The sequence below is a fragment of the Camellia sinensis genome, chromosome 7 (assembly GCF_055761805.1).
Source record: "Camellia sinensis isolate YWXY chromosome 7, ASM5576180v1, whole genome shotgun sequence".
NCBI lineage: Eukaryota > Viridiplantae > Streptophyta > Magnoliopsida > Ericales > Theaceae > Camellia > Camellia sinensis.
Genome location: NC_138967.1, coordinates 174411238 through 174423263, shown reverse-complemented (window position 1 = coordinate 174423263; position 12026 = coordinate 174411238). Strand labels below are relative to the sequence as shown.

At 34.2% G+C, this 12026-nt stretch overlaps 1 pseudogene; it reads right to left on the bottom strand.

Moving 5' to 3' along the window:
* LOC114299507 (protein DETOXIFICATION 19-like) overlaps nt 1–12026 on the bottom strand; it is a 50413-nt pseudogene that overhangs the window by 21920 nt on the left and 16467 nt on the right.

Genomic DNA, 12026 nt, shown 5'->3' with positions numbered 1-12026 from the left:
CCCGGGATCGCTATAGCCCCCTTAACGCCTTTTTTGGGTTAGGTTTAAGCCGTTTTCGGCTCTAACTCCCAACCTACACATGCTAATTACATTATGTCTGTTGTCACAGGTCCTACTTGCCATGAGGAAGCTGGTTGTGACATCCATACGGTGGTTCGGGGGCTGCTTTGCATTTTCGCCCCGTAACGCCCTTTTTCGGTTAAGTTTAAGGCGTTTTCGGCTCTAACTCCTAACGTACACGTGCTAATTTCATGACATAATTTTAGATGCTGTAGAAGGTTATTTTTAAAATATATTATATATACTGGAATATAACCTTGCCCAACGATATGTAGACAGTAGTTTATAAAATGTAACCTGTGAACAAACCAAGCAGAAGCAGCAACTATAAAGTACGCAAAAAAATCTAATATCCATACACCAAACAACTTGTATACTAACTTCCATCCTCAACTTCTATCATATCAAGTTGATAACAACTTCAAACATACAAACCAAGAAAAATATCCAAATCATAAGATTCACTAATCTCTAAAATACGACTTTAAACATCCAAAAAGCATAACTACAAATCGTAAATCACCAAGTTTGTCCCCTCCCAATGCAACAACTTGCATTTGACATTACTTTGATCCTAGAAAAATAAGGAGTATATAAGCATACTACTAAGTTAATGGGTGAACTTCGAAGTTTAGGAAGCAAACTAACAAAAGACAAAAGATAGAGGAGACATCATAAATTAAATAGCCAAAATAAAAAAAAATCTGATTTTCCCTGTTTGGGTCTAATTTAGTCAAACCATCCTCTTAATAAATAAAGTTAATGGGTGAACTTAACCATGCTTGCAAAACAAAGTAGCTCAAATTAGATAACCCAAATCTAGAGTTTTTTATAACACATGCCTACAAGTTAATCACACAATTATAAGCTCGAAGGTCAGAATATGAGAAATAACATTAAGAAAGGGTTCGGCATTGTCGTTACCGGATTTGAACACTCTGCCATTCTTTCTCTCCAATAATCTTTATGTGGTCAAAACCATATAGAAGGTTTAAAAATAAAAACAAAATAATATTAAAATGATGCATTTTTATTTTAAGCTACACATTTCAAAATTGTGTCATTTTGCTTCAACTTTAAACATGGATGGTTGGATTAGAAAAACAAGATCTGCAGAAGATCATGTTCCATCGTTACCACCTCAATACACCTGACCTTAAGCCATTTGAATTTTGAAGTAGCATGGAAACACCATGGTATGCACTTTTAACTAGCAGCCTCACTACACACAAATAAACCAACAATAAGAACTTGTAAAGAATCATTAAGTAAAAAAATAAAATCCAAAATGAAACTATAGAAAGTTATAAACAATTAAAATTAGAGAAAAAAAAGACAAGATAATAACAGGAAATTCCACATCATGAATTTATGATGAAAACAAATTTGAGTTTCTCACTCAAATCACCATCTCTAATGTATATAAATATATACCAACATCAAGAGTTGGTAAAAGAATCATTATTCCAATTAGTTAGTTACATGAATTATGCAGAAGATTGTTTTTATGATCAGTAAATAGCAATTTTGGCTTTCCACAGCCACCGACTACTCTCGACACTCTTAGGAATTTTGTTTGAAGGGGTCATTCAATTTCCCCCCTCCCCAAGTTAGAATTATATCAAACTAACCTCAAATAGATGAAATTATTCATAAAATAAAAACTATTTTAGCTCAATGGGGTCACAATACACCAAGCGTGGTCCCTGAAATTATTTCAGCTCAATGGGATCACAATAGGGTAGTTAGTCATCTATCACGCATCGAATTTAATTTTGAACTTTCACATGAATGATTGACAAATCAAGGCGATTATCTTTGCTTATTCACAGTAAAAATGTAGATATTCCACTATCCATTGTCTTCAAAAACAAAAATCCAACTGACAAAACCTTATTTAATTATCTTTCTATTCTGAAGTTTAGATGGTAAGAGCAACAAATTCTTTTCCAAAAGATTTAATTTTTAACCAAAGAGGAACAAATCCTACCAGTAAAAAATCTCAATCAAATTCTTTCATACAACTTCGAACTTTAAGGTTTCAAATTCCCGTGGGAATTGCTAAGAAAGCAGAGGAATATGAAACCAAATAAATTTTACTCAAAAGAATCTTCATTAAATCTTCAACGAGTGAAAAAACTAATTTCTCCCATGTAATACTAAAGTTTTCAATCACTTTTTTCAGCAACCAACATACCCAAGGAGGCCACATTTAAATACCCAAACATTACCCCCCCAACCCCCCTCCCCCCAAAAAAAAAAATACTTAAATCCAAGTACTTAAATCCATACATCTCCTCATCAACCAAGTAATGCGTCCACATTTCTGCATATCACATAAAATCAAAACATAGAAGGAAAAAAAATGAACTAATAAAGATTAACCACGCAGGTAGGGGTGGAATAAGTCTAGGTTGCAAGGTATGTACATAAAAAAAAATTGAGTTACTTTGGTACATGAAAAGAAGTATGTCATGAAGAGAAAAATAAATAAATCTAACAAGCATTTAAAAAAAAAAGTTTTGAACTATTAATTAGATCCCAAATTAGACCAGTTTTAAAAATTTTATTGATTGATATAAACAAGTAAATAAAAGGCAAAAAATAAAAGGTAGGGAGCAACACTTAGAATTCTTATAATGAATGCCAAAACTCTTTAGCAGAAATTGTGGGCAACACAAGGAAAAAAAAATGCATAAATGTGATGTCATAAAATACAGAAACTTTAAAATAAGCAATGCATAAGTAGTTGAATTGACCACAAATGGCAATAACATAAGATAAAACAGACAAAGAACTTAAGAGCAGTAGTTGGATTGACCATATATGTCAATAACAAAAAATTAAACAGAAAAAAATCCAACACTATCTTTTAAACACTATTAGCTCCATTACCCCTTGAAGAAAACAACTCAAAAAAATAAAAAACTGAAAACAAAATTGTTGAATTGAAGATCGATATTGCTAAACTAAGTAAAGAACAAGACAAACAATATGTTTGGGTAATCTAACAAATAACATGCAGATCGAATAAAAAAGGTTGATTGGGAAAGAGAAATTGAACTGTGACCTTTTCTAGGGATTGCGTTGGGATTTGGTGAAGACAGAGCACTAGAGAGGTGTATGAGCTTCAAACAAAGCAAGCAATCACAGAAGTGGAAACCCTAGAAATCAAAATCAAAATCAAAGAGATGAGAGAGAAGAAACTGAATTAATTGAATACATTCAATAAAGTGTTGCTCTGTTTTTTCATGCATATCTGAATAAGTTAATCGAATAAGGGATGTAATTCAAGGCTTTCATATTCCCAAACTCCAAATAGATATGCAAACACCAAATTAATCAAATAGAGATTGAAAAAAATAGATATGCAAGCAACAATATATACCGAATTAATCGAATGAAGAAACTGATTCAAAATCAAATCAAAATCAAAGAGAGATGAGATATGAAAACCCTAGAAATCAAAATCAAAACCCTACAAATCAAATCAAAATCAATTCAACAAGGGAAACTTAATTGGTAAATTACGGAAACAAATCAACTGATCTCCTATACCTTTATTAACTTATGTAGATTAGACTTCAAACCAAATCAAGGACCCAGAAACCTTTATTAAATCCAATTAACACAGGTCAATGAACATATAATCTAGTATGATAGCATCACATTATTTCTTGCCCTCACATGATAAGTATTTATAGGCATGCTTATGTAGATTAAACTCAAAACCAAATAGAGAACCCAGATACCTTCATTAAATCCCATTGACATAGGTCAATGAACATATAATCTAGTATATGACAGCAATACATTATTTCTTGCCTTTATATGATAAATTTACAACACTCAAATGTTAGGTGAAAAAGATGATTCATCCGGCCCCAAAATGGAAAATTCTTGCTTAATCCAACTTGAATTTGGGATTTCTGTGTAAAAATCAACACAAACCATATACCAAGTGTGGGAAATCAACACAACATTAACTCAAATTCAACACAAAATTAAACAAAAAAAAAAATCATATAAAACCCTAGGGCAAGTGTGAGAAATGGGGAAATAGAGGAAAAGAGAGAGAGAGAGAGAGATGCACAGAGAGGGAGAGAGAGCTCCATCGACAGATAGAGATAGAGACTAAAAGTGACAGAGAGGGAGAGAGACCGAGAGTGACAGAGCGAGAGAAACATACCTGTGATTAAGTGGCGCTAGTGCTTTGCAAGTGGCGGTGGCGATGTGCGATAGTCTCTCCCACCAGTGGCCAACGACGGTGGTGAGCAGGGTGAGGCTTGGTAGTGTCGAAAGAGAGCAAAATTTGTTTGAGACAGTATATATCGTGTGAGTGTGTGTGAGAGACCGGCGCCAAATTATATTGGTTTCCCTCTAAAAAACAAAATTTCAACTTTTAGAGACTATTTCACATTTTAGTCGCCAAATAGGACTGAATAACGACAACCAGCTTTGCAGCCAAAAGATTACATATTAGCGACTAATATATTTGTAGCCAAAAGTATCTTTTGGCGACTAAACTATATTTTTGTCGGCAAATTAGCTTGTTTTGCGACTAAACTTAGAATTAGTAGCGTAAAATATTAACTTTTGGTGACTAATTTTTTTTAGTCGCCTATCACTATATATTTCGCGACTAAATTTTTTTTTTAGTCACCAAAAAACAATGTATGTCGACTAAATTGACATGGTAGCCAAAATTTGAACCTTAAAAAAAATTAGTCACCAAAAGGACTATTTTTGGTGACTAAATTTGTTTTGGTCGCCAAATGTGTAAATTCTTGTAGTGTGTTCTAGCGTAGATGTCTTAACTTTAAACTTTGAGAGACACTTTGCAAACTCTAAAACCTTCATTTTCATATTAGATAGAGTCTATGCTTCAATTCGAGAATCATTTTGTGAGGTGTCTTCTAGTTTTATTATATAATCAAATTTACTATAAGGAACCTCTTACGAAAGATAGAGAGTCAAGGCTGTTATGACAATTTTTGCATAACAATTCAGAACATTAAGTATAAGAGAAGATGGAACACAAAAAAAAGTCACTCACCACAACATTGCTGCAGAGGGAAGAGCCAATTTCAAGTTCACAAAAACATGACGAAATGTCTCGATTGAAAATCCATGCCAAGTAGGCTCAAATCTCTTTGCACAAAGCACGTAAACACCCAACATAAGGGCTACGATCCACAATGAGATCAACATTGACAATGTAGCTCCCTTGAATCCAAGAGGTGTCCAGTGAACAAAAACATAGGCAATGCCAATGTGACCGATCAATGGGAGGACTAAGCAAACAACAAGTGGCATGACAACACTCTGCATTTGAAGAAACCTCAAAATGTTGTGCAAAAGCCCAAATGTAACCAAACTCGGGATAAGAAATCTAATGTAGAGCATTGCAACGTGTGAAACGTGAGGATCATGGTGAAGTAAGATCAAAATGGGCTTGGAATAGAACCAGAAAATTGAGAAGAAGATTGAGAAGAACACAAAGATTATACATGATGCTTGGAGCTGTAAGCCAAGCATGCTGTACAGTTTTGCACCGTATCCTTGCCCGCATAATGTTTCTAATGCACCACTTAGGCCCATCTAAAAAAAATCCAAAACCAATCAGTTAATTGATCAACAAAGAAGTTTTAGAAGTTTAGAACAACGATGAAATATAATGAAGGTAAGACAATTAAGCTTATGAGATGAGGTTTATTGAATGAAGTATGGATTTGCTACATTTTAATTATGGAATGCGTATTCAAAGTTTATATGTAGGATGGATATAATCAACCTTTTCACATCATTGTACAACTGTTGTTGTTGTGTAACGCCCTCAAAATAATAACATTAAACCCATCAGATAAGACAAGCATTTACATATAAACTAACCACATTCCTTTATTTCATTGAGTTTCATTACATAAGTATTACATGTTAACATCAAAACAAAATGCCCTACGGGCTTACAGCTTTCCAAGTTAACACTTGGTTTCAACAAAAGAGTACTAACTCGTTTACACATTAAGCCCTTGGCTTGAAGTTACATGTAATACATCAAAAGTAAAACAACTACACTATGTCCGCCTCTAGCCTCCCAAGCTATGTCCTTGGAGGTGGCATGCTTCCTGCACCTGAAAATGATATTCCCATAAAGGGTGAGCCACAGCCCAGTAGAAATGCACTAAACCAACCATGGACAATGACTAAAACATTAGCAACTGATAGTTGGTCAAAACTGATACAATCACATAAATAACATATTTATGTCAACGACTTACAAGTCCCAATTACTTTTCATTTTCCCTTTAACAACAGATAAGCATACTAGCTCTATCATCGTTTCCACAGATATGTATAAAAACTATATCTCACATTCAGATAAGCATAAAAACTATATCCACATTCTCAACAGATATGTATAACAACAATATCCTCAGATAAGCATATAAGCTGTATCCACATTCTACAACAGATATGTATATCAACAATATCCACAGATAAGCATACAAGCTGTATCCACATTCTACAACAGATATGTATATCAACAATATCCACAGATAAGCATACAAGCTGTATCCACACTTCACAAAGATAAGCATATGAGCTCTATCTTCACTTCTCTAGACAAGCATATGAGCTGTGTCTATGGAGTTCATCCCCTATCTCCTCCCAATACCTATCCGGTTTAGAGGTACATCCCCTATCTTCCCCTAAACCGCGGAGTACATCCCCTATCTCCTCCTCTACACATAACGTATATAAACACATTGGTTCTATATACAATCACACAATACACACAATTAATGTATTCTATCAACCGTCAAGTTCCATGACACATTCCATTGATTAGTTTCCGTTTACCTAATCATCATGCATTGTCTACAACAATCTCGACTATCCTCCACCGATAGCCCAAAGCAGTTATTTCTAAAACAGAAAATAAATGCACAAATGGATATTCAATCAACATTTCATTTCCTCATTTCTCACCAATTAATTATCCCAATTAATTAAACAATGTAATTAGGCCATTTTCCATAATTACCATTTCAACCCTTAGGTCCCATTTTCATCAATGATTCAACAATCATTCCATTTTTCTATGCCAAACATGCATCTAGGTTTATTATGAATAAAACCCCAACTTTTGTAAAATTACACAAAAGCCCCAAACTTTCACAAAATTACCAAACCAAGCCCAACATCTCAAAATACCAAAATTTAAAGACAAAACCCATAGAGAGGAGTAGGTTATCCCTACCTCAAATTCGGAGTCCCAAAGGAGAAGACGACAAAACCCAACGTGCTCCAAAACCCGAGATTTTCAGATTAAAATGAAGCCCTCGACGATCAACAACTTTTTTGTAAAGGCCAAAGGTGAGTAAATCACTCCTACTAGATCAAAACCTAAAGAGAAGGTAGAGTCTAGAGTGAGAGGCTCAACAATGGTGATTTTGGAAAAGTAAGAGAGAGAAGAGAAAGTGAAAAAGTGATTTAAAGAGTCACAAATTCGGGACTTTAACCCAGGTCTCCGCTCGAGCGTAAAACACCCCGCTCGAGCGGCCACTCACAGACTTCCGCTCGAGCGGCCAACCTCCCGCTCGAGCGCAGAATGCACTCGCCCAGCACTTTTGCAGAACCAGGCCTCCGCTCGAGCTCCCAACCCTACGCTCGAGCGGCACTCAGACAACCCCGCTCGAGTGGCAAATACCACGCTCGAGCGTACAACGCTGCACAGGAAAATACTGAATGGGTGTAATCTACGCTCGAGCGCCAACACCTCTGCTCGAGCGTACAGGCCAAAAATCTGGGCAACTAGTTTTGGTTTCTAAACTCAACCAACCTGTAACAAACCCGCTCAACACATCCTATAACTCAAATACAAAGTAAGAAAGGATGTAAACAAGATAATAAACAACTACCAACATCCACGGACACATGTCCGGATCACTATACAACAAGGGTAAACCCGGGATCGCTATATGTTGGCTTTTTTTTTTTTTTTTTTTTTGGAAGGAACAAACATAGTCTTTTGCTCTCTTCACGTAATCATTTGCATTTCTACTCTCTTTATCTATTCTATTATATAAAACAAACGCTTGACTTGGTGTGAATTGTCACCATTTTTGTCTATTCTCAAATTATTCCTTTGACCTAGTCTATATAACTCTCTTTATATATCCACAAGAGTGGTTACAAATCCCTGATCTTTTCAATTGCACACATAGTATGCTTACCCTCCTAGTATAATTTTGTGCACTCAAATGAGGCTGATTAATAGAAGAAATTTTTTAGCAACACACAAATCAGATAGTAACCCTCTATCACTCATGTGACATGGTTGTATCCAGTACTGTAATTAGTTTTCCTGCAAGTAAAAGAACTGTTAATAGAATATAAGCGGGAGTAGGACTCTAATTATATAAATTATATTCACTAAATAAAAAAGCTATATAAATTATATAGTGAATTATTTCAAAAAAATTTTGACACAACTAAAATAAAATTGATTAACGCATTTTATTTTTGAGATAATTTTTAAAATATATATATACATGAAGATCCTTTCCATAGTATACCCATTATCCTCATCTTACACAGGCACTATGGTGTAATTAAAATGTAATTTATAAAAACAATCACTAGCCATCTCACATCACCACCTATATAACCAATTCGATCTGTTTTCTAAACAAAGTAAAAGCAATTCACATATCAGTTCTCAATCAAGGAAAATTCTACTAGCCAAAGCAAAGTAATCAAGGGTTGGGTTTCAACTAATCAATAATTATTTATTTAAAAGTACACATGGTAATTTTTTTCCCTTTTTTAAGGGTTGGATTTCTTTCATATTCACATCCCAATATATAGTACTATGTACTTCCTGTTATAATGGAATTATATTTAACTCTTTGATTATCTTGATTGGGAACATTCTTAGACGATATTTGAGCCCTGGTTGAGGTGTTACCATAGTGGTTAGGTGAAATTGAATCAAAAACTCCAAATTCGAATAGTTGATATTGAGTAGTTTTCACTCTTTTATCATTTTCACTCTTTACACTTTGAATCTTGATGTGAGGTTAGAACCATTGTAAAGCTTACTTCCGAGGCTTCAATTTGGATACAAGAACAACCCTGAACAGAGTTCGGATGAGAGAGTTATGCTTGTTTGAAATTTTTGAATCTGTACTGTGAGCATAGTGCGCTCGAGTGCAACATTTAACGCTCGAGCATACTGCGCAAAATCATGTCTTTAAAAGTCACTTTTGAGTCAAATCTCTTTACTTTTCACTTCCCTTTCTCTCTCCTTTCGCCATTTTTGATTTCTCAAGCTTTTTAGGCATCATTTCATCTAGTTCTATATATCTTTGACCCCTAGTTCCATATACCAAAACATAGAGTACGATGAGGATTTCCATTTAATCTCAACGGATTTTCATTTCGCCGTCGGTGTTTTTTTCAACTTGTTTCCTTCTTGCTTCAAGAGGTAGGATCTATTTCTTAAACTTAATATAAGTTCAATAGTGTATTTGTGGTGTATTTTAAATATATAGATTCCATTGTTGTTGAATTGATTTTTGGAAATTTGTTTTTGTAACTGAGGGTTTGTCCAAATGAGATTGTTGAGGCATGGTTTAGCTACAAAAAAGTTTTTTATTTATTTTTTCACTTACAAAAATGCATATGAGTTGTTAAAAAGTAAAAAAAAAAAAAAATCCTAATTTGGAGAAACCCTAAAATGTTGATCTTTTGGGAAATAATTGGATTATTAAATCAAAATGTAAAAGAGAAGTTTCCAAATGTTTTCTTGAAAAAGGTTGTGATTATGAAATTGGAGTTGATATATGTTGAAATAAGCTATTTCTTGCATTGAAAGGGATTTTCAAAAAGGAAAGAGATTATGCCATAAAATGTAAATGTTAAGATTGTAAAGAGGAAATGGAATAAATGTTGAGAAATGTGAAATTAAAATGATGATTAATGATGGTGGTGGAGTTGGATATGTATCATCACTCCTATTTGAGATTTTGAAAAAGTGTATCTTTAACGGAATTTATTTGTCTGTTTTGAAATATCTGTTTTGAGCTTTTGGTGAAGGTTAGCTATGATTGTTGTAGAAATTGCATGCGAACTAGGCAAACTAGATTGTTTATAAATTATGCATATCATGAAGTATGTAATGGATTTTAAAATTTTAAACTTTATATTTTGGAAAGAGGTTTTTTTGAAATTCTCGCATTATGTTTTGGAACATTTGCATTGTTTTGGAAAAATAATATTTTGAACCATATGTATTTTGCTATTTGGAAAAGATAAATAAAAAGGTAAATCTGAGAAATGATTGTTGTTTCATCAAACAAGTTGGCCTGTGTGTCTAGGGTGAAAGTCTCAAAAATTGCGTGTATACATGGGTGCCGATCCCGCAACGAAATTTCTGTAAAATGGAACTGGTAGTGCTTATATAGCCTACATTTACATGGGTCTCGTTTGACGGTTTCCCGCTGACAAAATTTCCATGAAAGGTTGTATTGATTTTGAAGATTTACCCATTTTATTTTTTATCATTTTGGTTTTGGAAAGAAATGATTTTCAAACGGCCTTAGCAATGTAATTGTTATTGGTTAACGATATATTTGTATTGGAATTGGCAATGAAATTGCTAGTTGGAATTAAGATATCTGGATTGACTTGTCTAAATGGATTTTATATCAAACTAATGTATTGAATTCAGAAAACGTTTTGAATAAATGAAAGATTTTGAAGACTGGGAAAAAAGAGTTTTTACTGAGAAAACAAGTGGATTTGAGAATGCATTTGGGCATATTATATATGTATGTATTGCATTCATGATCATTTGCACTGGTGGAGCATATTTAGTTTTTGAAATATTTCTTATTGGGCTTTATGCTCACCCTACGTGGCTGAAAATGTTTTTTCAGGTATGTTTATGTAGATGTGGACTGAGACAGTGAAATTGTGTTCGAAACCATGAAGGGTAATGCCTTTATTTGTAGGCCTTGGGCCATTTATATTACTGTTGGCCGTGTGCCATTCTTGTAAGGGTTACACCCTTTGTGTATGATGTAAGTCTTTGGGCATTTTAATTTGATTATAGCATCTTTATATGTTTTAGTTACAGAGCATCCATTCAACTTAGATATTGTATCTAAGAATGTATAAAATTGGAATAACACATGTACTGCATGCCTATATTATATACATCTGCATGAATGTTGTTAGTTATCGTCTACTGTTGGGTGGTTTACTCACGTGGGCTGGACCTCATAAATTCGAAGCATGACAACTCGGTATCAAAACTAACCAGGTTTGAAAACCTTGGGCTCGCAGAAAGTGGTTAGCCATAATGGGTTTATTATGCTCGGTGAGGACATTTGTATGTTGTGTGCTAAATGATAACATACTTATCTGTTGCATTTTTTGTGGACATGGTGTTGAGACTCATGGATATTATTCAGTGTCTATTGACTAACGTAGAGGTCTTATTGGAAACACGCTTGATCAGCGTTGCTTCTAATGAGAAATCTAAGCGAGTACTAGAATGAATGATTATCTTTGTAAACTTAACGCGATTACATGTTAAGTGTTATGTGGTAGATGGTATGTAAATTAATTGGAGCCTTAATTGGGTTGTTTGAGTAATTGTTATGTGATTGTGTTGTGTTAGTATCTTGGGGAAAGGTGCAAGTGTTATGTATCCTAAGTTGTGTGTTTCCCTCCTTATAGAAACATTTTGGATTGAGTAGTGGACTCGGAGTGGGCACCTCAGTGTGTATTAGCATAAGTTGTGAGTTGGTGTTGGTTTGTCATTAGTGACAATTAGTATGTCTTTGAGGGTAGTGGTGTTTTGAGTCCTTTGTGCTTGGTGGTTGGATGGAGTTGTTATACTCATTTAAGTGACATCTAGTCCGTGGATTAGTATGTGTTAAAATTAGTTATAA